Below are 17,956 nucleotides of genomic sequence, written 5' to 3'. Positions count from 1 at the left end.
CAAAACAACTGCCACAAATCCTGTATGATAAAGAAATTCGTAATGAACTGTCTGATTTACACCCATAGTGGATAAAGTTAAATAATTTGTGATGAAGTTGTTTTTGAGCATCAGGCATAATTAAACTAAAGTTGATCTTCCATACCACCAACCCTGTTGTGTTCAGTAAGCATAAAAAATAAACAATAACAAATAAAAGCTACAGCAAACATACTATAATTGTATTTATTATAATTGAAGCAATATTTAAAAAAATGATAAGACTTTGATATGACTTGATAAGGAATTACTCGTAATTATGTTCATAAAGTGTATATAAACAAACAGAAAAGTAATAGTGGTAATTTGTTTATGTACTGTGCGCCTTTAACCTAGAATCATTGTAAACTGGAACATGAATTTACATTTCACTAAAAGCAACAAAACCCAAGGAGGGTCTTTGCCTCCTTCTTTCATTAGTTCAGCACACATCAGCGGTCTCCTGCTTATTTGTTGCATCACTTACTTGCAGTATAGGCACAGTGTTAGAACGAGAGTAAAGGAGAGTCGGGCCAATTTGCACTCAGCCTGCCGAGAATAGAAATGGGCTTTTTGAAATATTCATGTAATAAACTGCTCCCCGTCTGTGGCGAGAGATGCTGGCCATTGTTTGGTTCCCTCAGGAAGTTCGTTCAGCTGTGATTGTAGACTGGGTGAAACCCTATCGGCTCCAGAGCACCGCTGATACTAAAACTGTCATTTGCATATTCCAGCAGGCTTTCATTTTGGAGCCATGTCTCTCTCTCCCTCCGTGTGCCCGGATACGTCTTTTGCCGCAAATCTAATATTGCAGGGGGATTTTGACTAATTCACAAAGGAATTTTTGAAGCTTAATTGCTTTAGAATTCCAGCTATCGATAAAACGAGGCGTTAATTGTTTGAGTATTTCGGAGGCAGTACTCCAGGGAGCTCTTTGACAATAGTTGATGACATAATTATCTATCATAGTTTGTGGAGAGATCGTCCGTAGCCGGAGGCCCTCAGGATATCAAGCTGTGTTAGGATATCTCCGCCCAACACGTTCACACTATGTTTGATGTGTTTAAACCCTTGTACTGGATGTATTCATCTTTCGCTGCATGATATGAAAGAGCTAAGGAGGAGGTGAAGTGAATATAAAAATGTTTAGATTAAAATTGAGTGTTGAAGTGGAAATTAACTTAATGTTTAGTATACGTTTCAATAGCGTGTGAATATCTTGGTTATAATCCTAGACGTTCCGGACATCCCTGTTCACTTTTGAGCGATCTGTAACGCTTCACTGGCTCTCACAAAAGCTCTGCTATTTTTACCAGCTCGCCTTGAAAGAACACACACAAATTGATATCATGAGGCACAGCGACCACAGTCTCCCTTTATCTCCGCCATCCCTCAGAGCAACAAGTGGGTCTGTTGACAAGAAAACAAAGGGATGACTGTCTGACTCCAGTGTCCTCCCTTGAGCTTGGCAACAGAGCTGCCGATACCTTCATTGTGAATTCAGAGTACAGCAAGATCTAATAATGCTTTAAACCGGGATATAGTCTTCATCTTGTGTCACTGTACATTTATAACGCTCATTTATAATGTATCAGGTTTCTTGCATTGTCCCCATTTAGCTCAACATTACCATTTACTACCTTTTCTTTGAACATGAGATTTATCAGGCTGTGTTTGCTCTGTAAATGATCTCCATTATGATTTGCTACACTTGGATTGATGATTTGATACATGGATTGATGTACTCCTCATTTTGAGGCCAGCTTGCTTTATACTGAATCAGTCAGTATAAAGCAACTGCTGCCTTGTTTAAAGACACATTTCTCCTGTTGAAAACAATTGTAAAAATATGCTGACCTCAGGAAAAACACTTTAGTAGACACACATCCTTAACAGTAAATAGTGTTTGGCTGGTCATGGTGATATGACCAATGTGCCGAAATTTAAGTCGCCAAAACATTTCTGCTTAAAATGGCATTATTGGTTTTAACCGAAAAATCTAAATGCTAAAAGATGATATAAAGTAAAAAATAAATGGTGTCTCGTCTGTTCACTCAGTGTTCTTCATACAGATTTGACACTTCTTTCAGTTACAGTATCATGTCGTACCCCTCAAAGTGTGATCATGTCAGCGGTGTTAAAATACTTCTGATTGCTGATGAGTATGACCGAACACGGGTATCACAATATCTTGCAGATTTCATATTATCAGTCGTTTCAAATGTGCAGATTAGTACTCCTCTCTTAAGTTTTTGCTCTTCACAATTCAGAATTTTTTGGGGGGTACATCGCTAATTATACAAATATTTGTCAAGCACAAATATGTTTATTTTTTTGTAACGAGAAAAAAATAAAAGAGCGCCTTTTATATACAGATGTGAAGTGTGTGAATTGTGTAATAATCTCAGTCACTGGAGTTTCACAGTGACAGTGAGTGTGGAAAGTAGTTTCTTTGTTCCTTATTTTAGCAGCAGTACACAGTGACAGACTGAGATGGCTCAGGAAGCCCATTGGCTGTTATTTGTGCTCACATCTTCTCAGCAACTGTGTGGATGTTTGTGTTTGTGTGTGTGTGTGTGTGTGTTTGTGTCTATGCTATGCTTATTTTGTAATACTCCTCTTTATGTACATGTGCATATAACCCATACAGCCCTCATAAAGGTATGGTTCATCAAAAATGAATATTCTGTGATCATTTAATAAACCTTAAAAGTTGTTCCAGATACCTGTAAAAATGTCTTTGTTCTGCTGAACTCGAATAGATAACCAAACAGATCTGGGGCAACATTCACTTCCATAGTATTCTTTTTTTCTACTATGGAAGTCAGATCTGCTTGGTTCCAAACATTCTTCAAAATATCTTCATTTGTGTTCAGCAGAACAAAGAAATAAAAGTTTGGAATAATTTAAGGGTGAGTAAATGATTTTAATTTTAAAGTCATATTTTAAGGTGCCGTAGAATGTAAAACTGTATTTACCTATGCATAGATAAATAATAAGTATAGCCTGACCGATTTATTGTTTTGCCTATTTTATCGTCTGATATGAGCCTGTCACAGCTATATCTGTATTGGCGTATAAGCCGCAGATATGCAGCCGATATGAACGTATTTTACAAAACAAAGAAATGCTTTTGAATGATGTAAGTACTTGTTTGTCCAGCAGAGCGTCACAGTCTGTGTTATGTTGAGATTGGTCTGTTTTCCAGAGTCGCTATGTCCGGCCTAACATTAAATTGCACATTAAATTACTTACAATGTTGTTACAATGCTAAAAACAATGTTGTGACTGCTGGGTTAGCGCTAAATGCTAGTTAATGCTATGCTAGTGTTTAAGTTGAAGTTCTACTATTGACATTACAGTTACGTTTTGCAGGTCCATTCTGGAAAAAAACTCAGAAACGTCCATTAACAATCTCCCAACAGTTGATTATTCCTCAAATTCTGTATCTTCGTCTGACACAGGCTCAAACATAAGATCTGTTTACACACACACAGAGAGCTACTGAAGGAGCTGCTGTGGAACAGCCAATAAGAGCAGACCTCACCATTATTATTCATAACCCTAATATACCATTTCATTCTGGGGGGCAAATCCTAGGCTTGTTAATGGACATGTAAACCCATCGTCATTTTTGCACTTAATAAAGCCACATACCTTCTATGTAGATACTGTATCAGAGAACAATGTTACATATTATTTCAATGCATTCTTTGGCACTTGTGTGTTTTGTACATGTTTGAGTTATTTTGGCTACATTATTGACATGTGCTGGTCTGATAGTTTGGTGTGGTTTACAGAGCCCTCTGGCTGTAGCTGTTACCATCTGTTCTGTCTAACATTGTGCCAGTATTTAGTAATGCTGTACTTTGATAAATAACATGCACAATTATATTATCATGGACAAACACTGTGAACATTTTTGTATAACCTGATTGCATTGTAACTAGAGACTAGATTGAGACTAGGTGGTGAATCTTCCATGGCTTTAGTTTATACAGCACATGCTTGGCATTCTTAGGCTGAGTGCATGACTGAAGAGGAACAAAGAGTTTTCTGACGTGACTTGACTGCTGTATCTCTACCTCTTTTCTTATTAAGTGTAAACATCCAGGCACAACATGGTTTTATCCGCTGCAGAAATTTAATGCATGTAATACACAATATTCATTTGAACAGAATGTCGGTACCAGATTGACTTGCATTAAAATTTAAGTGGGTGAATCTTCATATTGATCTACCAATGTATTGGTCAGCATGAGCACAGGCTGAGCATTTCATACCCTCATATTAAACATTAGCTATACAGTTTTTAGTGTCTGACCTGATGATTTTAGAGAGATGCAGACTGAGAGAGGAAAACATTTCTGTCCTTTGTCTCTGTATAATGACATCATGAAATGAATTCAGTCAGAGCTTCGCTGCCAGTTTTCACACATCAGTTCTTTCGCTTTACTCTCTCGTTTACATTTAAGATAAAGACAAAGACAGCAGCCCACAGACAATTTGAGCAAAATGTAGTGAATGCTGGAAATGGATTTGCCAGAAAGAGGGAAGAAAAGAGCATCTGTTACAAATGGAGATGGATCAAAATTATCCACCACTGTATGTCCTGTGGCCTATGTCCACTGCTTCTACTGCACAACAATACATGCTGTTCTGTGCATTAGCGCTTCTGGTGTGTTGTGCCTGGTGTGTTTGTGTAAGTTTGTGTGAGTACACAATGCATATGTTTGCCATCTCATGAACATACATGGAGCCGGCTCATGCAGTTGCTCTTTTCAGGTTTCTTGCAAAGAGTGGCATTTGTTGTGACATATGCTACTACAGACCTTACCGAATGTTTTTGAAAGTCAGCTGCCAACACAGTTTATGAAAATGCAGTCATTTTTTCTGTTGTAATAGCAAATAAAATAAGCAATTTTTTGGACTTTGTCTTAGAAGAGAAAAATGCGTTTATCTGTTGAAACGTGTTATTATTGGCCACTTTTTCAAATATCAGTTGCATTTAACCTACATCTATACACAGGGCTCAAAATTAACTTTTTTATTTGGTAGCACTGGTGCTCCCAACTTTTAAGAGTTAAGAGCACCAGCAAAAATTAAGGCGCACCCATCCAAAAATTAGGCACCACAACTACAATGTATAAGTTAATAGATTTATTTTATTAAAAATTAAACACCACAACTGGGCTTTACACATCCTATGGCCAGGATTTAAAATTAGTTTTTTTTTTGCTGCATAGATTCCTAAAATAATACCCAAATGCTGTTTAAATAATATAGCAGCAATAATAATTTAACCATTACAGGTAACATAATTATGATTACAATAGAAAATCTAGCAAACCTGTAAAACACTGATTAATTGTGACATTACAAAAGTGACCCTAATATAGAAGGCTAATATATATTGGTATTGATAACTGCATTACCAGGATGATATTACTACTAAATAGGCAATGTTTTTAAAAACATACCATCAGCATTGTCGTGTTCCACCTCAACATGGAATACAAGGATGTTTGTCGTATTTCCCTCAAGCAGGATGCGCACATACATCATCAAACACTATTTAATAGACAGGTCGGTGTCTCCATCAATAATGAAAACATTTGTCACGACACTTCTTGTGTGTTTTTTTGCACTTTCGCCATGTTTAAGCAAGGTCTCGCGCTTAAAATGTGTGGATTCCCCCACCAACGCTGTTTTACCTGCAACCTCCGTTTCACATGATTTACAGTAAACACAGTAACATCGAGTCATTTTCATAGCGGAGCCACTTGTAATCTTTAAGCCACTCTCTCCGAAATGTTTAACGCTAAGCCTTATTTTCCGGTTGTGATGTTGCATTTAAATCCGGACCGGCGTTATGAATTAATACAGTAGTAACATTGGCTGTAGTCGGCTCGTTCTCTTCATGCTCGCGGCTCGTTTTTTCACATTTTCGCGCTTTACCTACGTAGCACGGCAACAAGAAATGATTGACATTCATATTAGCCAATCTGCGCTCTTTATTAAACGCAAGAACTTAATGTTGAAATTTGATTGATTATGTAATGTTGGAGAGAACACTGAACCTGGAACAGCACACAGCATACACAATCTAAATCAAGTCACACCACAACAAAATAGGTAGTCGCAAAAATGCTCCCAAATACATTTTAAGGTCGCACAGATTACATTTCGGTTGCATATGCGACCAAAACAGTCGCAATTTCGAGCCCTTTATACAACTATAAAACTTTAATGGCAAAGAGTACTCAAGTCTTTAACTAATTATTGACACTGGCTTAGGTTCTTGGGATCATGTATCATAATCTTCAGCAGTGGCAGGTGCGACCTGTGCTATTATTACAGTGATGGGGGATTCCTGGGTCAAACAAGGATATCACATATCACAAATAAAGTAAAATTTACACTACTTACTTTCAAAGGTCTCTCTGAAATCATGTTTTTTATATTTTATTTTATTTTATTTAGAGGATTACTATATAAGTAAGTCTGTTATTTGTAGGTCCCTGTTTTTTTATAAAATGTCTTTGTTTCTCTGTCTGAGAGAAGATACGCGACATTGCTATTTACTTTTAAATGTGAAAAATCATGAGCAATTTGAGAAGTTAGGAGAGAAGCGTCAGACAGTTTCAGGGCTCGACAATAAGGACAGCCCGTTGGGCCGGAGCCAGCATGAATAATCCTCTGGCCAGTTGACAGAACTGTCACAGTCCCGATAGGGCCAGTGCTGCACCGTCACGAAAATTCATCATTTGCATATGTTTTGAGGCAGTCGCATTTTAAATATTTAATCAAAGAAGATGCGAAACAGATGAATATTTGCGTATACGCACACCCGACACGCATACCCGGAAAGATGCATGTCAGGACTTAACGCATATATACGCAAAAAGTCTAGATTGTGCGCAAAAAACTGAGTACTTGAGCGGACAGGATTATCCTTATAAAAAAGTCAGTTATGTCTAAGTAAAGGCTAAAAGTTTAGAAATTACTTGTATATGTGTACAGTATATTGGATCCGTGTGCATAATGTAGGTCTTAAAGAGGAAGCATCTCAAAAAAAAAAAAAACTTGCACTAGTGTTAGTGTAGATTAATTAATAACAGAAAGAAAAAAAATTACTTACTGTTCTTTTTGACTTCTTTGTTAAGGATTAATCTTTTTTAATATATACAGTAAAAGCTAATATGCAGTATTAGTTTACATTTAATTTGCTTTCTATTCAATTTCTGTCCCTGAAAAGTACAGTACTGCTAGATTAATCTGAAAATGATTTCATTTGTATGTTCCGTTTTTATTCTGTATTTTTTTGTTCTTCTTATATTATTACTGACTGTTTGTGCTTTTTATTGAGGCCACTGATACTTTGGCAGGGCCAGTAAAATCTGAAAAATCTGAAAAATTCTTTAGTGTTGAGCCCTGGTTTTGCGGCATTGTCTGCTACAGGCACTGTCAGATTAACAGACTCCTGCAGTAAAAGGGATATTCCTGGAGCATTTATCCCGTCTCACTCCAACCCTAATCCACACAAGCTGCTCTCACTGCACTCAACTTACAACCTCTTATTGATTGGAAATCATACAAGCTCACTGATTAAAAATCTTCATCGCAGAAATGCTTTCTTCCAGGCACTGGGTGCTTTTTCTGCACTGATAATTGCCATCATATTTCATCTTCATGACCTTAAAGCAGGAGATAAGGCAGCTCTCTCTGAGGTTTGTGTCGGCGCATTTGCCGGAACGTTAATTGCATGAATACGGTCGCAGCTGCCGAGCTGTTACCTGACCCTATCAGAGTGCCACAATTTGAATGGTTAAAGTTATTATGCAAAACAGGCGGAACAGAAGGTGAAAGCTCGATTAAACGAAATGTCACAGTGTCTAAAGCTTCCGTTTCACATTTGAGAAAATAGGAAAAATCGTCGGCAAACCTTTACAGTCTGGACTGAAGTTTTGTTTTGCACATTGTTTTTGTGCATGTGCATTGGTGATGAATAGTCAAATAAATACACAGGATTTAAGAAAGCTCATGTGAGGTATATAATGAAAGCAAACATGTGATTAACTTTGGCATCTGATGAGGCCTGTTTTGAGGTTTTGATGTGAGTCATCATCTTTTAGAAATCTGATTTTTCAAGTGTGTGACCTCGAATATTAAGTTTCATCGAGTAACCTGTTTAGTGAATTCTGTTATGTTGGATTAGGCATTATTTCCAATTAACCTTGTTCTGCAGGCAAGATAATAATGGGAAATTCATTTTACTGGTAAAGCTGGATATGCTTTAAACTTGCTAAACCTGTGCCATTTCTTTTATGTAGACTAACACCTACTTTTCAGGACACTTTTCTCTGTTAAGAGTAACCTTTGTAACAGCAATGCAGACTATTAACTCTTTCCCCACCAGCGGTTTAAAAAAGTTGCCAAGCAGAGCCTGCATTTTTTATGATTTTCACAAAAGTTAAATGCCTTCCAGAAAAATCTCTTCTTTAAATATATAAACATGCAATATAGCAAATGAAAGATCAGACCCTCTTATCCTCATTTGTTCTCTTTTTATAACCTCTCAAATATGGGTAGGTTTCTTCAAAAATACCACACTGTAAAACCTAACAGTTAACTTAACTCAAACCATTTAAGTAAACTGGTTGCATTAGACCATTTAAGTTTTAAAACACATACATTTAAGTACTGTGAACTTGAGTCATGTGCAATTATGCACTTATATTTATGTAGTGTGAACTTAAACAGGGCTCGCAAAATTTTTTAATCCCTGATAGCCCTTCGGGCAGGCACTCTTTCATTTTTGGTAGCCCGAAATGAATACAAGTAGCCCGAATAAAAAATACACTGTTTAATGTAGAATATTGATAAATCCTGGATTTCCATGTAAGCCAACTATTTCTGCCCATCCCCAGCTAACAATTTGGTACCCAAAACTTTTCCCTAACATTAGTTTTTGGTTTCTAGAATGTTATTTTCCAAGGTTTTTGTTTAATAGCAAGGAATGTTTTCTTAAAGAAAATAAACATTCCCCTAATGTTATTTTTAGGTTATTTTAACGTTCCCCTAACATTAGAATAATTGAATGTTATATTACTGAAATATTATATGAATGTATTATAACACAGGTTATTTTTTATTTAATATAATAAAATACCTCAACAAATATTTAGATAACATGGTATTTTATCAAATATATAAACAACCAGTGACTTTAACACAATATAGAAGACTTAAAACCGATATTTATTAAAAAGAAATAAACATTTAATTCCCTTTAGGTTAACAGATCTTACCATAGCCGTTTATTTTCGCTAGAATAATGTTAGACTCTGAGGTAAAACGAAATGACAAATACACATTCTATTCGCTTTAGGTAAACGTAATATCTTACCACTGCTGTTTATTCACCTATCAAAAGCTTATAACATCATATTCTCTTAATAGCGTAGACGTGTCAAATCGATCGGAAATCACTCAAATATATTTTCCTTCTCATATATTTAAGTTACTACCTGAAGAAAGAAAAAAGAAACGCTAAAACAATGTTAGTCTATGAGGTAATTTTTTTTTTTAAATGACTTGAGTTCGCGCTGAGCACAAGAGCAGGCAGGTGCTTGTGAAGAGCGAAGCCTGGAGAAGCGCGTGCAGAGGGTCGCGTGCAGAGGGTCGCGCGCATTTCAGACGTGCACATTAAAGGATGGGTTTATTTATGCTTTCAATTCATTTCCTGACAGTTTCACTTGTTACGTGAAGATAATGACTGACAAAAGGACGCCGAAATACATACAATATAATTACCTAACTAAATCTGAGACAAAGCAAAAACATTAAAATATTATATCCTATCCAATATCCTACCCAAGATAGCCCGACGGGCAGGGCAAAGATACATTTTGGTAGCCCGACAGAAATTCACAATAGCCCCGAGACGTCGGGCTAGCGATTTTGCGAGCCCTGTTAAATATATCTGCATAACTGCATATGACTTAATTTGTTTAAGTTCACAGCACTCAAATGTATGTGTTTTAAAACCAATGCAACCGGTTTACTTAAATGGTTTGAGTTGAGTTAACTTTTAGGTTTTACAGTGCAAATTTTGAGCAAAAAGCTGAGATAATAAAATTTTGGTTCAGATTCAGAAGATGGTCTAAACATACATAAAGAGCTTTTACTGTTTTTGGATCAGGTGTTGCTTCAGTGTTTGTTGGGTAAGAGCGCCACCTAGTGGATAATAGAGGATATTTGGATTGCCGTAAAAACTTCTCATTTGCAGGGATTTTCAATTTTCTTGACCCACAATCTGCACTCACAAATTATTTTATTTGCGATAATAGAACATTTAAATAAATTCTGCAAAATTTCTGCATAATTTTTTCATGGTTAGATTAACTGATAATGGCAGTTGTTCTCAAACTTTTTGGCATGCGACCTCCCCCCCATTTGTAGGGGGCATCCTTGCACACCCCCCCAAGAAAAATTCATCACATTAAAAAGTGTCAAAATCAATGTCAGACAAAACATATTAAATGATGCAATGTATTGCTTTTGGTTAGTAGCCTTATTTTTCTGAAGTTTAATTACACAGAATTTATAATAAATGAATGTATTTTATAAAATGTCATAAAACTGAAAAAAAGGTGGGATTTATGAAATGTGAGTTTTGTCTAATCAGTATTGTTATTACGAACCTAGTTTCCACTAAAGGGGGAAAAATAAAAGTATAAACAAACAAACAAACAAACAAAAAAGAAAATCTGAAAAAGGCTGTGGATTTGATCTGGAACAATCACAGGAAATTGAATGCATTTGCTAATAAAAGACTTCTGTGAATCACAGCTGCATGTCTGTAATTTTTTGAAAGCAATGGTGTGTTTGGCTGCATGCTGGCAGTCTACCCGAGCGATGGAATGAGTGTGAGATGTGGTATTGGGTTTCTGCTCATGAAAATAGTCTTTGATCACGGGAGAAAGCTTTGGGTCTTTCGAGCATAACAGTTCGGGTGCCAGGAACGCGGTAATGCGGTATAGACGCTCTGGACTCCAGCAGGCTTTTATCACTTTGTCTGAGAGAGAGAGAGAGAGAGAGAGAGAGAGAGACAGAGACAGAAACTCATCCATTCTCATTTCCTACCACTTCCTGCTTTTTACAAATTGCTTTAAATGTCATTCTGTTATCTTCACTGGCTCTTCATTGATGATCTGTGTTTGTGTGCACGCAGGCCATCGGGGTTGCATTATGTTTATATGTTCTGTATAAGTGCCACGTGTTTGTGCTTGTGGGTTTTATGAAGCCATTAGTGACGACTTGGCATTTGCAGTAATGTAGCTTTTATAATACAGAAGATGTATGAGTGAAACACAATATTCATTGGGAAATCATTTAGGGCAGGCCTTAATTTATTCACATTACGAATGGAGGTCTGATACTATTAGTGGCTTCTTGTAAGATGTTAAACTATGCCAGGTAACCCAACCTGAACCTAAATACCACCTCAAATTTTGTTGCTTGTTGAGCAAATTATCATAGTTATAGTTATTTTATGTTATGTTAAAGGCTTATAGTGAAGTTTTTTTTTACCTGGAACAATAAGCAACAACCTAGTAATCTGCTAAAACCCATCAAAACGCTTTAGCAAAGCCCTTGTAATGCCCTTGCAATGCCTTAACATTATACCAAGGAACACTTCTTTCATTTTGGTTTAGTTAGTTGGGATCAATAATTGTAAATATCAATAGCTGTTTTTGTCCTAATCCTTGTGTTTGTGGCTGAATCCACTGGAAAAACAGAACTGTGATAATTAGGCATCACAAGATTAAACATAATGTCCTGCCACACACACACACAGACACACGCGCACACACCCACTACCCTTTAATCCTTCAATGGAGTAAACACCATTTCTGAGCCAAGGATTTCCTACCTGCAAGCCAAAAACAAGTCCCTTTATTTTAATTAATGTGGATTATTGTGTCCTCTCTGATTATTGTGTCCTCTCCTCATGTGCGTCCTGTGACTAATGGGTTTCATTGGTCTTGTATTTTAGCCCAGCATAGGCATTTAAAGACAGAGATATGTTGTTAAAATATGTTGTTAACTACAGTAAAGTGTTTTTTACTGGATTGTTGTGCTTTTATTTTCATTGCCTCTCTTTAAACCCATTTTCTCAAAATTCCGTTGAAAATCCCAATGAAAAGCGGCCTTCAAGATAGCTATAGCTTGTTTTAGACAAGCTGTGAAAAAAACAAAAACAGATTTGGAAAGGGCTTGAACCCAACTTTCATATGGTATCTGTAACAAAGTCCAAATAGTCTGAGGAACAAAGAAAGAGGACAGGGTCCGGCTTTACTGCGGCTGCTTCTTATTCAGTTCTTCAAATAAACAGAAAATACACGGTTGTGCTACAAGCGCCACAGACAGTCTCATAAACACAATGTAACTCAGTTGGCATAAGTACACAAGCAGCTCGCAGTCGGTCTCTCCCGTCTTTCCACGCCAATTACTAAAACAGACACAGGTGTTACTCATTTGTATTTGATCCACTTATGCAGAGTTCAAACTGATGATTTTTAAAGTAGTCGGGTCACAGATCTTTTTACACTGCATGACTATCTGGGGTAGTGTTCAGTTGCTGCTGTGTTGACACTGCACGATGGATCGGCGACAGTGGGTTTCACACGACATGACTTTAACATAGGAATAATCGCCGACAACTTTGTCACAACCAAACGCACACGAGAAGTAATGCGAGGAAACAATGCGAGGTCTTGCGTGCAAAACCGGAGTTCTCACGTGAGACTGGGATTATTATCAAAAATGATAGCCCACAAAAAGCTTGCTATACAAATCGCATGTGTGCTCATTTGCAGCTAAAAGAAGCTAAAGAAAAGAAGATTATGAAGGAGGAAATGGTTGGGGAGAGTCCTCCCCGAACTTCCAGCTGCCCTGTATGTTTCTCTCTCATTTTTCTGTCAGAACACATTTCACATGGCATGATTTTGGATCGCCGACAGGTCCAGGTTCTTTCGGATCGCATCTTTAATAGTTCACAGTTTGATTGTCACTCATGTAAACAAGCACCAATTTGCCTGTGATTTCTGGCATTTGTCTGCGATTTCTCAAAACCTGTCAACGAGTCAACATCAGGGCTAAAATCGTGCAGTCTGAAGTCGGCATTACTCACCACCTGTCTCCCAAATCTCCCAACAGTTTACTTCCTGAGATTGGTCATGTAGACAAGACAGACATTATCATAATTCCTCCCGCTTGGACTCACAGCCTGTAAATTAACTCCTGTTAGCATTCTATTGGAGGCAAATCTTTCAAACATGGTAAAGAGCGTCACATTTCCGGCTGACGTCAGAGGTATTCAGACCAGTCACAACATACAGATTAGCTGGCCAATCAGGGACACAGAGCTTTTCAAATCTGTGCGTTTCAGGAAGAGTGTGAAATCTAGAGCTACAAAAATGTACGGTATGTGGAAAATAATGTGTTTTTTTAACCATAAACCACGCAAACACATTGTATTATACCAAATACACAAAATAACATAGCAATGAAATGCTGTTTGATGTCAATAGGGCCATTAGAGATGATATACCTTGTGACTGATCACAGAAATATCAAGTTTCAAATGTGAAGAACAAATATGATTTGAGAGATGTAGTGAGGGGAAGGTTTTAAGTGAGTAAAACATGAATTTTGGTTTTTCATATGTCATTGTACAGCTTCAAATCACAATAGTGGTATGGACCGCTTTTATAGTGATGGATTGTTTGGAGCAAACCTTGTTTTTATCGTATGAAAAAAAACGGCATTTGGCACATTGTGCAAAAATTCATATTTGGCAGAGCGTGACGTTAGCAACAGGCTCATGGGTTCAATCTCCAGGGAATATGCAAAGTTTCTTTGGACCAATGCATAAATGTAATGTTTTACACCAAAAGTAATAAAATGGCTTACGCACAACATGAAAGTGTCTAAAAGATGACATCATTTGAATTTGGGGGAACTGTCTCTTTAATTTCTTTGGTTTTTGAGTGTGTGTGTGTCAGCGGTCTGCTCATCCGGGTGAGTCAGCTTTGCCACCTGTGATGGTGGGAGATTAGTTACACTGTACATAGCAACGCCCTTTTCATGGTTTACACTCGCCTCTGTGGCACCCCCTCCTTTCCTTTTCTCTTACTCAGATTCTTTTCATTTCACTCTCAGTGCCACAGTGATTTGTTCGCCGCACACAAAGGCATCGAAAAACTGGTCTGCGCAGTGGAAACACAATAAAAGCAAAACAGGAAGGAAAATACAAGAGCAGCTTGTCTGTGGTAGTTGTTTCGGCGCAGAGGTCTGAAGGGCTTCCTGGTCGCTGCAGTGTCTGTAAAGCGCTTGTTTAACCGGGCTCTGAAGGAAGCAGGCAGCCTGACCCAGATTCACGCGGGCCGAGAGACTTCACTCGTCGGACGAATCGGACTTACATTACCGATGACAGACTTACACTTGACGCTCAGATACGGAGAAACCGAGAGAAAGAGAGAGAGTCAAGAGAGTCAAGCAAAAGAGGGAGGGAGCTGCCTCACTTTGTCGTCCTCCTCGCCCTGTTTCTTTAAGCTCTGCGGCAGTGGAAGCCTTCTCTCGCTCTCTTCCTGTCAGCCACTTAAACTGTCTGACATGTGGCCAGCGCCTGAACGAAGAAGGTCTCTTTTTTAAAGTGCGCCTCCTCTTTAAAAAGACTAGAAGATCTTTTTGAGGAAAAACTCGTGCTTGTTTGTTTTGATTTCTTATTTGCGTACTCCAGTTTTTTTGACTTGAGTGGTGTGTGCATCGGGTGTGCATCGGTTGGTTTGGCTTCTTCTCAAGGCCACCAAAAAGGTAAACCATCTTCTGATTTTCATAAAAATGCCTATTTGTTCTGACTTTGAGACAGTACGGGCAGACGTAGAGATCGAGTTGAGCTGGATAAATCGGGTTGTTTTCAAAGCGGTCGTCGTCTTAACAGGATGTTTATCAACCATCTGCTTGTGCGGTGCAGTCAGTCGTGTTATTGTGTCTACAGCTACAGCTGCTTTGCCTACAGGACGCTAACTTAACTGGTTGAAAGTGCCATAAAAGCCTTGGGCATTATCCACTTCTTTCGGGGTGTAACTGCCGCAGACATATCTAAACGTATGAAAGCTGACCAGCAGAACTGCGAGTTGGATTTTTTCTGGTGTGCGCTTAATAAATCAGTGGCGTTAATGACATGTGAACGGGCCAGAGAGGCTCTGGGTGTCAGACATAACTGCAGCTGTGCGGAAAGCCCCCGCTTTTTAGATACTGGGATGGATGAGGTGGCTGTTTCTGGGGTGGATGTTGGATCAGGGGTCGTCTAGAGACTGTTGTGGTGGGAGGAGCCGTCTTGTGTTTTGACCAAGTAAAGGAAAGTAAGCTGATTATGTTGTGCAGTTTCGCCTTCTCTCTCTCACTGAGGCAAAGTCTATAGGGGCATTTAATTCGTTTGATCCACTGAGAAATGTACTGCCTGTGTGTGTTTGAGAGGAAGAAGGGCAGGGTTGCACTATGACCCATTTAGCAAACGGCTCCTTTAATGCTGCAGTGTGCATAGTGCGACTGTTTCTAATTATGCCTCTCTTGTCCAGGAGAGAGAGAGAGAGAGAGAGAGAGAGAGAGAGAGAGAGAGAGAGAGAGAGAGAGAGAGAGAGAGAATTTGAGAGTGCTCTATAAAATCAGTTATAATAGAGTAAACCCTCTTAAAGAAAATGAAATTTCTATCATCGTTTGCTTTTTGCTTATATATCTTTGGAAAATAATCAAAAATTTCAAAAGTGTTGAAACTCTTGTTTCCCGTAATGTAAATGGGCGAAGGGGCATGTCAAGTTGTCAGTGCCATATAAGGTATTTAAAGCATAATCCACACCTTTGCACTGTATTCTTTACCATAAACGGTAGCTTTAAATGTGCATTGTGTCATTTTTGACAAAAATGCAATATAATCTACGTAACTATATTATCAGTGGTGTATAAAGACCTTACATTTTGATCTTTATTGTTTTTATTACCTTAGAATGAGCAGTTTTTATCTACATACACTTTGGGTCGCCTTACATGGAAAGCACGTTTCATCCCTACATTGTGTCAGATGACAACATGTTTGTCCTGTGTTGGCTACCATAGCTTCTCATTGCGTTTCGAAATTGAAGTTGATTGCAATATGCAAACCTTACCGCTAGATATCGCAAAAAATTACACCTTTAAGCATCAGGCTGAAATAGAAAAAATTGTTTGCTATTAAGTTGTGTCATGCGTGACATCAAACAATATTTTGTTCTCGACATCGACAGTGTTTGAATGTAAATGCACATGAAAGTTAAGGGAAAGATGTGACATAAGTTTTGGTCTGTGTCTTATATAAGGATTTGTATAATAGGGCACGAGATGATTTTTTATTGCTTTATAAAACTCAAAATCCTCCATCTTCGTGTGCTGTGTTTAAGCCGCTCTGACACAAAAACGTTAGTTATGTGGGTTTGGAACGTGAAAAAAAGAATCATAATTTTCATGTAATGCTTTTGTAATTTTTCACTTTGTGTTTAAATTTCTGTGTGACTTTGTGTAACTAGTACTGTCTTTAAGGGTAAAGTGTGTTAGTGCTCTTATTGAGTGTGATGGGGATCTGATAGTGTTGGGTAGGGTTTCACATTGTGAATGTGTGTGAGAGGGGAAATGTGGGAAAGTACCGTTTCTCCTGTCCAGAGATGTGCTTCTGTCTGCAGTGTGTGGTGAGATCTGGTTTTTCTCAGACTGGTTTAAGGAATGTGAAGCTTTACAGGACACACACACAGAGTTAACTTTGAGCCCTTACTTAAAACACAGTGAACCGGACGTATACATTAAACTAAAACTGCTTGTTAGAGTTGTTTCGACCAGGTGTCCCAAGCTTATGCTCTGTCTCAGGTTTTTATAGGGATAAAGTTTTGCAGCATGGCTTATTGCATTACAGTATTACTTGGACTTCTGCTTGCTTTCTCTCTGGCTATACGCCTTATTTTTTAGCCATCAAAACACATCATTTTACAAATTTCCAGAGGACAAAGAACCTCAGAATTCATGGGTTGTTAAAATGAGAAGAGACATATGACCTCATTTGAAATGAGAATAGCATTGTGTACATAATATCTGTTTTGATATTAGCCTGTCGGGTAATAGCTTATTTATCATGTTGTAAGCACGTATACTTTCATTTAAAACACCAATATAGTGCAATAATACAATATTTTATGACAACAACTAAGTATACATGTATTTCTCCGTTATCTTTTATCTATTTCAAAAATTGACCTAATAACGTGTGATTGACTTGATAACTAACAATACTTGCATAACGAATCACTTAAATTGCTTGGTAAAACCCCATATGAACCCCAAAGTTGTGTACAGATGTAATTTAGTTAGAAATGAATCCTTCTTCTTTTGATTCATCTGTACGAATTGGAGATATTATAGGACTATATTAGTGTTTTAAAAAAAGTAATCATGCTTAAAACATCAGAAATTAATGATTAGCCAACAGGCTAATAACAAAACAGATTTTATGTACACATTGCGCTGCTCCTATCTCAAAATTAGGTCTCATGTCCCTTCTCATTTGAACAATCCATGATTTCTGAGGTTCTTTGTCCTGTGTAAATTTGTCAAATGATGTATTTTCTGTTTTTTAATGGCTAAATTACCAACATCTTGATACAAAATAATAGGTTTAAAGTGCACGCTCTGGATGCCCATCCCTCACAGCCTAGTTTTGGAATCAACAATACGCATATTCATATAAAAGATATGCTGCTAATAGTGTTTTTGCAGTATGTATATTGGACATAGTGTAGATATATAATATTTTTTGTTATATAGGCTGTATAAAAGCACGGATTTT

At 37.7% G+C, this 17,956-nt stretch overlaps 1 protein-coding gene across 6 annotated transcripts in view; it reads left to right on the top strand.

Moving 5' to 3' along the window:
- Positions 1 to 17,956, top strand: part of jmjd1cb (jumonji domain containing 1Cb) — a 143,876-nt gene that overhangs the window by 70,850 nt on the left and 55,070 nt on the right. Inside the window, exon 1 of one of the 6 annotated variants that reach the window (XM_065257790.2) lies at positions 14,241 to 14,901. The exons of the other annotated variants lie outside the window; for them this stretch is intronic. The gene's annotated coding sequence lies outside the window, so the exon portion shown is untranslated. Of the gene's footprint in view, positions 1 to 14,240; positions 14,902 to 17,956 lie in introns of those variants that run through there. 6 annotated transcript variants of the gene reach the window in all.

This window comes from Paramisgurnus dabryanus, chromosome 1 (assembly GCF_030506205.2).
Source record: "Paramisgurnus dabryanus chromosome 1, PD_genome_1.1, whole genome shotgun sequence".
Classification (NCBI taxonomy): Eukaryota; Metazoa; Chordata; class Actinopteri; order Cypriniformes; family Cobitidae; genus Paramisgurnus; species Paramisgurnus dabryanus.
Note: the sequence above shows the minus strand (reverse complement) of the source record. Positions and strands in the feature narration are given on the sequence as shown.